General features: G+C 35.7%; 1 long non-coding RNA gene across 1 annotated transcript in view; it reads right to left on the bottom strand.

Annotated features, from left to right (window-relative positions):
* Window positions 1–955: 955 nt before the first annotated feature.
* Window positions 956–13,280, bottom strand: part of LOC146438482 (uncharacterized) — a 55,307-nt gene continuing 42,982 nt past the window's right edge. Inside the window, exon 2 of the long non-coding RNA XR_014852084.1 lies at window positions 956–1,272. This is a non-coding gene — a long non-coding RNA (uncharacterized LOC146438482). The remainder of the gene's footprint in view (window positions 1,273–13,280) is intronic.

The following is a 13,280-nucleotide window of genomic DNA, read 5'->3' as shown; positions in this document are numbered from 1 at the left end:
GGGTCAGAGCTCCTGCTAGGAGCCTGCTCCAGTGTAGTCTTCCCACTGGAGGATCAGAGCTCTCAGGAATCTCAGCTCCAGTGCTTGGAGCACCTCCTGCCCCTCCTTCTCCACTGACCTCAGTGCCTTCAGAAGTGGTCCTGTTACATTTTCTCACTCCTCTCTCCAGCTGCTGTTTTGCAGCAGTTTTTTTTACTCGTCTTACATGTCTTATCATCCAGACACTACCACCATGGCTGATGGGCTTGGCTTTGGCACTGGCTGGGTCCATTTTGGAGCTGGGTGGAAATGGCTACGTTGGACATGGGGCAAGCTTCTGGCAGCTTCTCACAGAAGCCAACCCTGTGGCCTCCCCACTAACAAAATCTTGCCACAAAAACACAGTACAAGGAGAAACCTCTTTTATTTGCCTGCCTGTCTGAACCATATTTTCTATAAACTTAGCTACATAATGCAAATGCCTCCTAAGCTATTACACACAAATGTGAGTTAATCGCCTCGTACTTTTTAAAACCTAGTTATCTATTTTACATCCTTCCAAAGTCATATGCATATCTAAGAGCAATGTTGTTACATATTAAATGTTAACTATTATTACAGAGAAAAAGTTTGAAATTGTGCATATGAGTATGAATGGTTAATATATTAGTGTCTTGCATGGGAGTCCTGCCACAATTAGAAATATTGAAGATTTGCAAATAGTTCACTATCTATGTCTGACCTGTTAAGCAGAATTACAGTAGCATTTCTTTAATACTCATCTATAGTAGAACAAAGGCTCCGGGAGGGTGGCACAAGCCAGCTCCCCCCTTGGAACCAGGACCCTGGTCCGTGTAATTCCACCAGATCCTGGGCGGACAGCCCCTGGGGTCCTGTGGGCTGGTGTGAGTCTCCCAGCCACATCAATTCAGCAGGAAATTAAGTCAGACGAAGAAATGAACTGGAACTCCATCTCTGTTCTGTCAGGGAGGTTTATTTGGGGTAAGGAAAAAGGGGTTCCAGGGGAAGGAGAAGTGGGTAGGTCAGCGGCTGGCAGCTCAGAGATGGAAGACCTCTCTCTGATGCAGACGCTGGCTTTTAAGGGGAAAGGAAGGGGTGGGACTGTCTCCCTTAGAGCCAGTCTTAGGAGGAGGAGGGGAGAATTGACAGGGGGAACACACCAATATGTGTTCAGGTACAGCAGAGTGCATATTTTAAAATGAACCAATAGTATACAGAGCAGGGAAACAAAGGAAGCACATGGAGATCTGAAAATTGCATTACTACAGATATCTATGGCCTGACGTTATATGTCTCAGGTAACTTGCTTGTTACGCCTTTCTTGCCAAAAAAGATATTTGCTAGGTTATGTTATCATTTGTCTTACATTCATTTTCAGACAATCTGCATGGGCATCTTAAACATCAAGACCCATTGTAGCAATGTGGGTATTAGGATTCCATGTGCTCCTTTGTTCCTCTGCTTTGTATACCATTGGTTCATTTTGAAATATGCTCTGCTGTACCTCAAAACCTATTGGTGTGTACCCTCCTGCCCATCTTCCCTTTGTCCTCCTGGGATTGGCTCAGAGAGAACCAGCCCCTGCCCCCTCTCCTTCCCCTTAAAAGGCAGAGCCTGGACCAGCTTGAGGTCTTGCATCTCTGGGCTGCTAGCATCTGCTACCTGCCTTGTCTCCCTTCCCCCTTCTCCTTCCCTATGACCCTTTTCCCCGTTACCCCAAATAAACCTCTAGTAGAACAGAGATGCAGTCCAGTTCTTCCTTTGTCTCACTATATTCCTGCTTGAATTGACACGGTTAGAAGACTGCCACCATGCCACGGAACCTCGGGGGCCGCTCACCCCAAATTCGGTGGGATTTAGACAAACCAGAAACCCGGTCCGGGGGGGCCGCCGGCCTGTGCCACCCTCCCGGACCGTGCTACAACAACCCATCACTCCATTTTACGATGATGCTTCAGAAGTGTGTGAGGAGCTTTAATATTCCCTAGATGGTTTAGCTCTGTAACAACCTCTCAGATTAGTATGGGATCATTCATTAGCATGACAGAATCCAAGACTGAAAGCATAGGTAAGAGGACAAGGGAGCTGGGGTTGTTTAGCGTGGAGGAGAGGAGGCTCAGGGAAGATCTTACTGCTGTCTATAGCTACCAGAAAGGAGATTGATTGACAAGTGGGGGTCAGATCCTTCTCCCAGGCAACCAGTGACAGGACAAGAGGAAATGGCTTGAAGCTTCCCCAGGAGAGATTCAGGTTGGACATCCTGGAAGTAATCAAGAAGTCACTGGACTTGGCACTTGATGGACCTTGGACTCGATGACCTTGGAGGTTCTATCCAACCTTAATGATTCTATGATTATTTGAATTCACAAAGGCTTGTCTTTTTTTTCTTTATCTCTTCTTCCCCTTCAATTCAGTCTGATAATATCAGGATAGAAGACAAAAACTGCTAACATTTTTTATTACTGCTGTTACATCTGTGGTGTCAGTTACCTAATAAGTCTTGAACTGGTGTAGAATAAAGCGACATAAACTGTGCTGATATAAACTAATATTTCCTCAATTACTTCAATAGAGTTATGATAATTTAAAACAGTTGACCTATTTCCTTATTGTTTTAGCAGAACAGTGATAGTTTTATGATAGTCTTATCTCTTAAATCAGTCCTTAAATATGCTAAGGCATCTGATGCTTTCAGACACCATGATCATTCTTCACTATTACTTATGCAAGCCTTTCAGTTTTCACCTTATTATAATTACTATAATATTTTATTATTATTTATGAGCCATATAACACCACAGAATTAAGTTCTTAGCAAGTATTACTCCCTTTACTGGGGACATTAACAGACAAAATATACTTCTGCCCCCTATACCCCTGTTTTTTAGTGGTCTGTGACAGAATGTGCACTAATGACACAATTTGTTTCTACCTTATTTTCTACTTGGTTTCCTAGCACCTTAAACCAGGTTCTCCAGCTCGTAATGATTTTTTTTTTTAATTTATTTTGGCACATGGGTAAATCATCTTTGTCATGTTTTAACATCATCATTCATATTCTTAATGCAAGAATATATTGCTCCAGACCTTAATCTCTTGCTGTGAGAGTAACAGTGGCCTGAGATCAACTTGCAAGATCAGAATTACCTACAGTATCCAGTCTGTACTCTGTGCTGTAGAAATTATTTCATATTCACATTTGTGGCACCCAAGTTTACTCAGCCTTGTTTATCATACTATCACTGTATTTTCACCTCTTATTCTATCATTCTGTGCTTGTACTCAGGAATCCTTACCTCACACTACTGCTAATTGGTATGAAACCAAACAATGTGTAGGATAGGAATTTTTGAAAACTTTCTACTGTGTAAATTTGAAAGAAGCAAATCATACAAAGGAATTTTCAGCATAGTTAAATATTTAAAATTTGTCCTTCAATTTATGTGGATAAATTTGTAAGACATGGTATTTTGAATGACTTGAAAATGCTCTGGTTTAGAATATACTAGAAGTGAAGATGCTTTTTGTTGCTATTATTTTACTATATAATATACTGGTTTTATGTAGGGATGTGCAACACTCTGAAAGAAGCATTCAATGATGACTTATTCAAGCCATCAATTTGTGCCCAAGTAATCCTTCGAAATATTTTTCGAGTTATTTTTGTCTTTCTGAAGTTTATAATATTGAACCTTCCCGAGCCTGGAAGATCACTAAGATTACATTAATATATAAATTTATAAAATACATATGTACAACTTCCAGATCTATTCTATATTTCAAACAGACATCTCAACATTTATAGTGCATATATTACACTATAAATAATGTTTAAATATACATACATACATATATATATATAGTGTTTATACTCATACACATATTGATTAGAGAGCTCCTGATCCACTTCTATGCACAGGACAAGTGCAGTTAGGCAAAGAATTTCTAAACTGTTGCCAGTTAAATCATACTGACTGCAATTACTGATACTCCCAGCAACTTTCTGTTGTCACATAGTTTGTTCTAGTGAGCCTTGGGGACAGACCATTGTAGCATGTTTTATGAACAAACAACACTATTTGACATAAGAGAGGTTTGGAAACTAATCATCAAATGACAAGTTTTCCATGCCAAAACTTTGGAATCAGTCAGGCTGTAGCAGATTTCCCTCTGGGCTGCAAAGATCCATTTCTTCTGTCTCTCAGTTCCCATGACCTAATTACTGGGAATATTACAAACTTGCTGCCAGGCAACTCTGAATGCTGCTTTCTGTCTTAAAGAATAATAAATATATGGTCCTTAGTAGTGCTGTATGAAGAGAGGAATGAGAAGGTCACAAAATGGAGGGAAAAATAAAAGATCGAAAAAATATAGCTTGTACTGCTACTAGAGATAATTTTTTTCAGATCAATTGGGTGGCAAATAAAACTTGAGGGATCTGAGTTTGAGAATGGGATTTGGGCACCAGTGACCTTTCCTCAAGAGGGGAAAAAAAGAAAGTTTTATCATTTTCATTATTAGAACTAAAATCTCAGTGAGTATTCTATATATCTGTGTTTCAAATTCTTTCATGAAATTAAATGAAGAAGCATGAAGAAAAGAAAAACACACATTGAGAAAATACTAAGTAAAATAAATAGTTCCAGAATCAGATTGTATTTTTACCTGAAAACAGAGAAGTTTTAACATAGGCCTGTTGGTATGTAAAGCTACTTATATTTTAACCATATTGCAGGAATGAACATAAATAAAATTGACAGGTTAACAGGACAGGTTAACATCATTGTAAAAAGGACTTGACAGATCTAGAATTTAGATGTGAACCTAGCACACCTGGATTCCCATTTCTTAAAACTGCACATGTATTCTATTTTTTGGGTAAGCAAATTGTCAGATATATGGCATGAATTGCCAGAAAATACTTTTATCCTTCATGGACATGGTATTTTTTGGCATTTTTTCACATGAGATCTTTACTGTTATTTGGTTAAACATATTTTTGTTGAGTAGAGATTGAATATAATTCATATTACCAGGTGATATTAAATTTTCAAGGTGCTCTATGAAAGAGTCACATAGTGTGCCTACAGTAATTCTGTGCCTGCAGTAATGCAGTCCTGTTAAGGAACTTATTTGTAAGGTACATGTTAAGCTAATGTTACCCTGTGATGGGTGGATACTGCCAGGGGTACAGTCTTGAAAGTTAGTCAGTACTTTGGGCTGTTACATGGTTGTTTCCCTTCTATCCTACTATCTTGGAACAAAACCGCTTTTGAAACTTCACATTTGAAAAACAGGGAAATAGAAGCCAAGGAAAAAGGCAAAAAACAACCTCTGGAGTTTGTAAAACTATATATGTATGTTTTATAACTATATGTATGTTTTATAACTATAGTTGTAAAACTATATATGAATGATATCACAGATGCATACACACAGTCAAGCAGTGAAAGGAATTTATTGACCATTGCTACCTATCTATTTACAAAATGAATTTGAGCCATCACTTCCTCAATGCGATACACAATGAGGCACAAAAGAGCAGTTATGCATCTCAAGAGTGACCACATTTAATAAAATCTCTATGAATGTTATGATATTCATATTTTCCTTAATTTCTTTGCATTGTTATTTTCTCACACATGCACAAAAATAATCCAGTTCAGTTCCTATAACATTCCACAATTATACTGAAATGGCACTTCTGAAGTTCTTAAACTTCTGTTACAGGGCAAACTTCAATTTGCCCTGTAACAGAATTTAACACCTGGATCATACATGATTTTTCTCATTGAGTATTAGTAATCAATTTGAACTAAATTCTATTTTTCAGCAGTGCAGTTCTACAGGACCATTACCACCATACCTCACCTCATTCTGTCCATCTTAATGATTCCACTTTTCCTTGTTAGTTAATTCTGGCCTCCACTCTTGTTCCCAATGGTCTTTTCTTTTATTTCTAAAATCTTTTGACCAAATTGCATCATTTTCTTCCTGTTTTGCAGTCAGTCTTTCCTCTTTTGTGTACCCACATCACTCCAACACTAATTATTCACTCTTTTTACTATTTCTAATGTCTAAAGTTCATTTTATCTCCTTTCATCCAAGTCTATCAGTGACCTCATCGTGATAGCTTTGACGTTCATGTGACAACTTCTTGGTTGTCCTAACATTTTTTGGTTCTTTTTCTTTGGTTGGTGTTTTTTCTGTGGCTTTGTATATTTGCTTTTTTCCATTTGTGAGCTCTCCCTGTTACTGCTACTTATCAGTTATGCTACCATCTTTGTATTATCTCAGATTTGTCATACCATGTCCTTTCCCAGTCATTTAAAAAAAAAAATTGGACTCGTGAGGGCAACAGATGCCTGTGAAATTCTTGGAATATGTCTTATTTCTGGAGGACACATTGTACCTTCTGTAGATTCTCTTGAATCTTCTATCTGGAGTCTTCATCTGAAGAAAATTTCAGATGGCCCACAAAGACAGGATGATTGGTATATCAGCAGTGATTATAGCTAAGGAGATTATAGGACTGTAAATGATATTTTATCTAAATTTCAAATGTGTTGATCTGGTTTTCAAAAGCTAAGTGTTAAATATCACTTGATAAGGAACTGGAAAGTGTGATGTTTTTTAGAGTTCCTTTATTCCTGTGTTTTCTGGTTTCAGACAAATAACTAGATATGATTATAAATGAGGCATACCTTTGTGGCAAGTAATATAGAAAAATAGGATGGCTATACTTGTTTAGCTCAAAGGTACATCTAATCCAGCCTTGTCCTTGATAATAGCCAAAAGCAGACACAGAGAAGAAAGCACAAGACTATAAAAATAGGTAGCAATACTTCCCCTGGATACCTTCTTAGTCTCACTGGATCACAGATTCCTGAGCTGTAAGTGCTGTGTGCATATTTAAACATTCTCTTATCCATCACTTTCTGAAGCTAAAAACTTCTGAATCCACAAATGATTCTTAATACAAGTTCTATTATTCAAAATGTTCTATAAAGAATGACTGCTTTTTACTTGTTTTCATATGCATGTGAATTATAAAGAGGAATATACTCTTTTGATACAAAAATGAATTATTTTTACAGTGTTGCTTATAGAAATGACAACACTCTTGTTTCCAGGAAGGTTTAGATCCAGTAACTGGCTTTAAAGTTTTGCCATCATTGTTTCAGTACAGTGAAATAATTGGTCCTAAACAGACTCACAAATACAGAGAAAGGTTTTATGGAGCTTTTATGGGTCAGTGATATATTTATTAAAAGCAAATATTGAAAAATTTAAAAGATAGACAAGTACCGTTCATGGATGGTATCAATGATAAACAATGTTAATGATTCATACAAGTCCTAGATATAGCACAGAAATACTTCAAGACAAGTGGAATTTCCCTATTTCCAATATGATAGACATATTATTGCATAATTAATCTTTATTTAACAAAGTTAATAATTCATTTGTCTTCTTCCATCCTGGTCCTGTTTTCAACAAGAACAAGCACTTCAAAAAAAAGGAACATAGTCAACATGTGCTACTTATTAAGTTGTTACATTCACACTGATAGGTTCTGAGTTTAGGTGGTGTCATGGTACTAAGACATGTCCTAGAAAACCAGCAGTATGAAAACTATTACCTTGGTGTCAAATTCCCAGAAGGTAAATGACAGGTTAAATGATTCTATGTAAACTTGGAAAGTATGAGCAAGACTGTGAACTTTTAAATGTATCTTTTTAGTTTAAAAATAGCTAGAACATGCAAACTCAGTATTGCCATTGGTAATAAGAGTTTTCACTAACTTTGCAAAGCTTCAGGCTGGGCTATGAGGCTTGGCTTTTCTGGATTCAACTTGCCTGGAGCTTTGCTTTAATCAGTTAAGCTGAAAGAGCAATTATCTAATGACCAAGTGGCAATTAATTCATTTTTGTTTACTTTGGCTTTACACAAGTCTGTGTTACAACTTTGTTAACAAATTCTACATAGATAGGAACATCACTTAGTTATTCTGTGGAGAATGTGTGATCCATGGCCCTATAATAATCATGAGGCATCTAAGAGTACAGGATTTGGGTGCCAGAAGAGGTCTTTAGAGTATGGATACTGAATATCATATTGGACTTATAAGGATATCAAAAGCTCCTCTGTTAATAATGCAAACTTAGAAGCTGAGAAAAACAGATTTTATTGGTAACAGAAAGAAGCAAATATATCCAACATACGCACAGGGAACCATTAGTGCCAAAGTCATATGTAGCACAGAGTTACAGAAGAGTAAAGAAAGAGCAAAGGAGAAAAATCTGTTCAAAACCAGACAAAAATAGTCCCAAGTAGACCCTAGAGTGAGGACAAAAAAACCTCATTCCTGGGATGCTGAGAGACTGCCAACACCTTTTCATGACACCTCAGAACCCAAGCTGAAAGAATTGGCTTGGAGTCTCTGAGAATATTGGGAATGGGCATGAAAACATCCATCCTCTAGTGGATTTGGCTGCTGAGGCTCATGGCCCATCTAGCAGTAGTGCAGTGATGTCTTTGAGAAAACAATCTAGCAGAGGAGTCATTGGAGGCTCCCAGACAACAGCAGGGAGACTCTGGCTGGTCTCCTGTGTATGGGAACTGCTTTCATTTGAGACTAATCCTGGGCCCTTAATGGGATGACTGGGCCACTAATCTCATTTATCCAGACAGCAACCCGAGCTATGGGCTGAACTCCTGGCCTGACCTCATCCCTGCCTTGGCACCAACAAGCTGGCAAAGTCACTGGGCTGTATCTGACCCTGGTCATTGTCTCTGAACCTGGCAAATGAGAAACAGGTTTAGCTGTCATAAGGGTTTGGTGTTTTGTGGTGTTTATTTTTTTTTTTAAAGATGTAACAGCTGCTAACAGTAGCTTTGCTAATGAAGTTTCTTTTGTACTAATTAGAAAATTTGGACTGTGAGTGTTTGTACCACAGTAAGTGAATTAACAGTAATATCCATTTGCATTTTGTTCACACTATTGAAATGTGACTAATTTTTTTTTCACTTATAAAGCATTTTCTCTTTCTGTGTAGAATTGTCCTAGAATTCCCAGACTCCTAGTTCATTCAAGCATCAGCTGTTCAGAGGTTTTATGGGGTAACACTTGTGAACATGAGACTGCTTCTCATCAATTGTCTTTGATACTGACAAAACATGTTTACACTGTAATACAACAAATAATGTCTCAGACTTTTGGATAAAACTAGTTCCACCTGTCTTACCAAAGCCACACTTTTTCTTTTACAGTCTTATTCCTGATTTTTTCATGTCTAAAGCAAAGAACTCGAGTATTCATTTAAAAAGAAAGTTATATCTTACATTACAGTTTATTTTGTTTTTCCCTTTAGCTACAAAGAAAATCATGATTTGGAGGCTGCATATTAGCTTTTCCATGCTTTCCCTTTTCAACTTTATAAGTGGTGTCTTTCACAATACTTCTAGAGAAACTCTCATGCAAAAATTATTTGCCATGGTTTCTAAATCTCAAAACAATGCTCATTTTGCCAGATTTCTCCTATTACCACACACATTGCTTGACTGAACTACTGTTACCTTGATTATGTACTCATAAAAGCTTTAGTAAAATGAATCTACATTTAATGATTCATAATATAATCAAAATAATCATGTCATTTGTTATTGCAGGACACACTTCCCCCTCATGGTCTTGCTGTTAGCATTCAATCTGAAATATATACACAGACACAGCAAATCCTTAGCTTTAAATTTTCAGGTGATTTTAAGAAAAATGTATAATAAAAAAGAAATTCAGCTGAAATGGCAGTTTTCATTTCTGTTTAAGTACACAATTTGACTTTACCACTTGCATACTGGTTGTTGTTTTTCCTTAGTTGATATGAGGAATTCTTAGTCCCCCTACTTAGTTACTCAACCTTCTCACTCAAGTTGATCCCATTTCTTCCAGTCCCTCCTCAGTCCCCAAGATATGCATGCACATTAGACATAAAAACAAGTAATTTATTTTTCATTTCTGGATAGCTTTAAAATTGCAGAACTTTTATCTAGAAATAAGTTATTAAATGCTTGAAATTAAAAAAAAATTAAAGCACATATTCTTTTTTCATAATTTTACTGCTTTATTATTTTAATAACAATGCAAAGAGAATGTCTTTGTTATTCAGAGGACAGCCCTTTAGAAATATAGATTTCATAGCTAAAAATATGTGGGGAAAGCACAACCAAGATATTCTTTATGAGTACATCTCCCCCTGCTGCAAATCAAACTGTAAGATCATTTTTTCTGTAGATGCAAGTTAAACTTAATAAATGACATAAATTAATAGGGAAATATATTAGTGAAATTTACTAGCATAATACATTTAGAAAACAATACTATATTGTTTCAAGGGCAAACTAAATACATTTTTCTGGTCTTTGCTTTATTGCAAATAAATGTATTGAGAAATAAATATTTTATAACAAAAGAATTTCTAGTCTACTTATTAAAAATGTGATTGCATAGTTTTGCACAGAACACTGTCTTATCATTCCAGTTCCCTGCCAGATAAGAGTGGAGAAAATAGGGAGAAGAAAACAACAAAGCAAAGAGGGATGGCAATAAGAATATTCCAGTAGCTCCTGTTCCACTTTACCTGAGTGGACAATGGATTTTCATACAAAGCATTCCAAGAAGAAACTATATAGCGTAAGAGATATACAGCAAAACCCCAGCATTGCACTTATGGTACTTTGGCTTTCATTTATTCATCAGCATGAAAAATTATATTTTTTCCAGATTACCAAAATGTATGAATAAGCAAAAGTAGGCTGTGAAGTCTTATATATTTAATTAAATCACTGCCACTTGAATTTAACTCTTTTTGATTGATGTAATCAGATATTTTTATTACTCTCAGCCTTGATAATCTCTCATTTTGGGCTATTTTCCTAAGTCTAATTCCAGCTCTGAATTATCCACCTAACTTTTATCTGTTACTGAAAGATCATTTTGTATAGTATTCAGTGTCTATGAGCTCTAAGAATGGTCATAAGTGCAGTGTCTAAAGATGCTATTTAAAATCCATTTGGCAAGGTTGTATAAAGCAAAGAGAAAAGGTAACACCTTTTCCAAGAGTCTAAATGGGTGGACACCTGCAAGCTCACTCTGAAATAGTTGCTGGATTATTACTTTGCTGCTTGAAACTCTTACAGATGCACAGCCTCTCACAGATATAATAACTCTGTACAATCTTTCAGATGCTAACCTGTTATATGTTGCAAATTCCTCAGTGCTTGTGTTATCTGCATAAAATATCCATTGATTTATTTTAAATATGAAGAAGAAAATCAAGCAGAAATCTGAACAGGCTCTATTTAAAGCAATATCTTTTTCTTGTCAGATCCCATGGTCAGACTTAACACCAATATTTCATGGGGGCACTCTTCCTCATGAAATTCCTTGTGTTTTCTTGGTGATGTGTGTACTGTGGCACTATCAATGAAAGGACTAGAAACATTATATTAATCTTACATAACAAATAAATACAAGCTATAGAAACTGGAAGTCTCTTGTAGTTCTGGGTCTACTTTTAGTATATATTATATATATATAAACATATAAACATACAATGCATCCATATATATTTAAATATTTATATAATAAAGTCATATATATTTACATATTTATATAACAGTCATTATGAGTTGTTCTCTAAACATGTTCTCATACTCAGAGAACAGTGGAAGTATGGACTGCTTCACTACACAGAATGAAAAAATGTAAACACCTTGATAGTTTAAGGGCTATATACTAGAAAAAGGCTATAAAACTACACAGAGCCTTACTCACAATTATAAATATTGTATGATGTAATGTTTGTATTTAGCACAAAACATTGGTTGAACTGTATAGACTGCAGCAGAGATCTTCATGTAAAAAAAAAAGGCACATAAAAGAAAGATGGTCTTGTCTTGCACTCATATTTTATAATCTGGGGAAAAAAACCCAAACCAGTTAAAATCTAGCCACTTTTGGCTTGGAAAAAGGAAACAAAAAGACTTCAGTTTAAGTTTTCTCAAAAATATAGAGACAGTTTTCATCTCTCCATTTCAGTGGTCCAAGAGATACAAGAAGATTTAGGACTCCCAGGTAAACTTAAGACTTTTAGATATAACTGTCTTCATTGGAAATTATGTTATCTGATTATTTATTTTACTTGTAGAAACATTTAGAAGCTTGTGTAGAAATGAGTTGCACTGTATTTGTTACTATCCAAGTATACAGAAAGAGGAAGCCTGAATTAAAAAAATAAATATAAATACAGATGGGTCTGACAAATGAAAAAATTATTACATCCATGATACAAACTAGGAGCTTAGTCAGAGAGGATAAAGCAGGAACACAAGAGCTTGAAAAATATGCATAATAGCACTAGAAAGATAATCCAATATTTTCTTAATATCAGTTACTGCTAATTCACAAAACCTTTACAAGATAATGATTAAGTTACATATTTGAGACATTTGAGGTTTATGGTTATAGGCTTATGTTACCGAAATGTGAAGAACTTGTCTGATATGTCATGGATTACATAATACTGCTTTATAGCAGCATGAATTGTTGTTTGATTTGAGTCTTTACCCTCTTTGCATGACAAAATTAAAAGACCGAAACCTTTTGATTAACCTGAAAATTTATGGCTTCCAGCACAATGGAATTTGTCTATTTAATTAAGATGATTTAATTATTTAATTACTTTCAGCTGGAACTATTTTCAAGAAAAAAGTATGAAGCTGTGAGTAGACAGAGAGCTAAAATTTGATTGTCTCATGAAACATAGAAGAAATAGTTTTCTTTTGGGGTTTCCTAGTTTGAAATACTAGTCCTTGGCTTTTTACTTGTCAAATTTTAAAAAAAAATTATTTAATTTGCCTCCTATTTCAAGTTCAGGAAATTATCATAGATTAAAAGTATTGCTTTGTTTTTGCCAGTGTTTACAAATTGAGCAGTATGTACTTATCCTTACACAGGAAAGCACAAATAAAGTTCATTTTTAATCACATAATTGTGCTGTCATTTGCTTCCCTGTATTTATGTAATGATTACATCATTATTCCTGTCATGGACTTAGATTCAGAAGGGAGCAAATAAGCATGAAAATCACAGCAACATGTTTGGACTTACTGTTTTTAGGAAGAGTACATTTTGTTTTATTTGGTCATGTGTAACAAATGTGTGGTTGGGTAGGCTTACTTATTATGTTGAATTTGCAGGAAATGTGTTTACCTCCAAC

Source organism: Lichenostomus cassidix, chromosome 4 (genome assembly GCF_008360975.1).
Source record: "Lichenostomus cassidix isolate B80296 chromosome 4, HeHo_3.0, whole genome shotgun sequence".
Taxonomy (NCBI): Eukaryota; Metazoa; Chordata; class Aves; order Passeriformes; family Meliphagidae; genus Lichenostomus; species Lichenostomus cassidix.
Note: the sequence above shows the minus strand (reverse complement) of the source record. Positions and strands in the feature narration are given on the sequence as shown.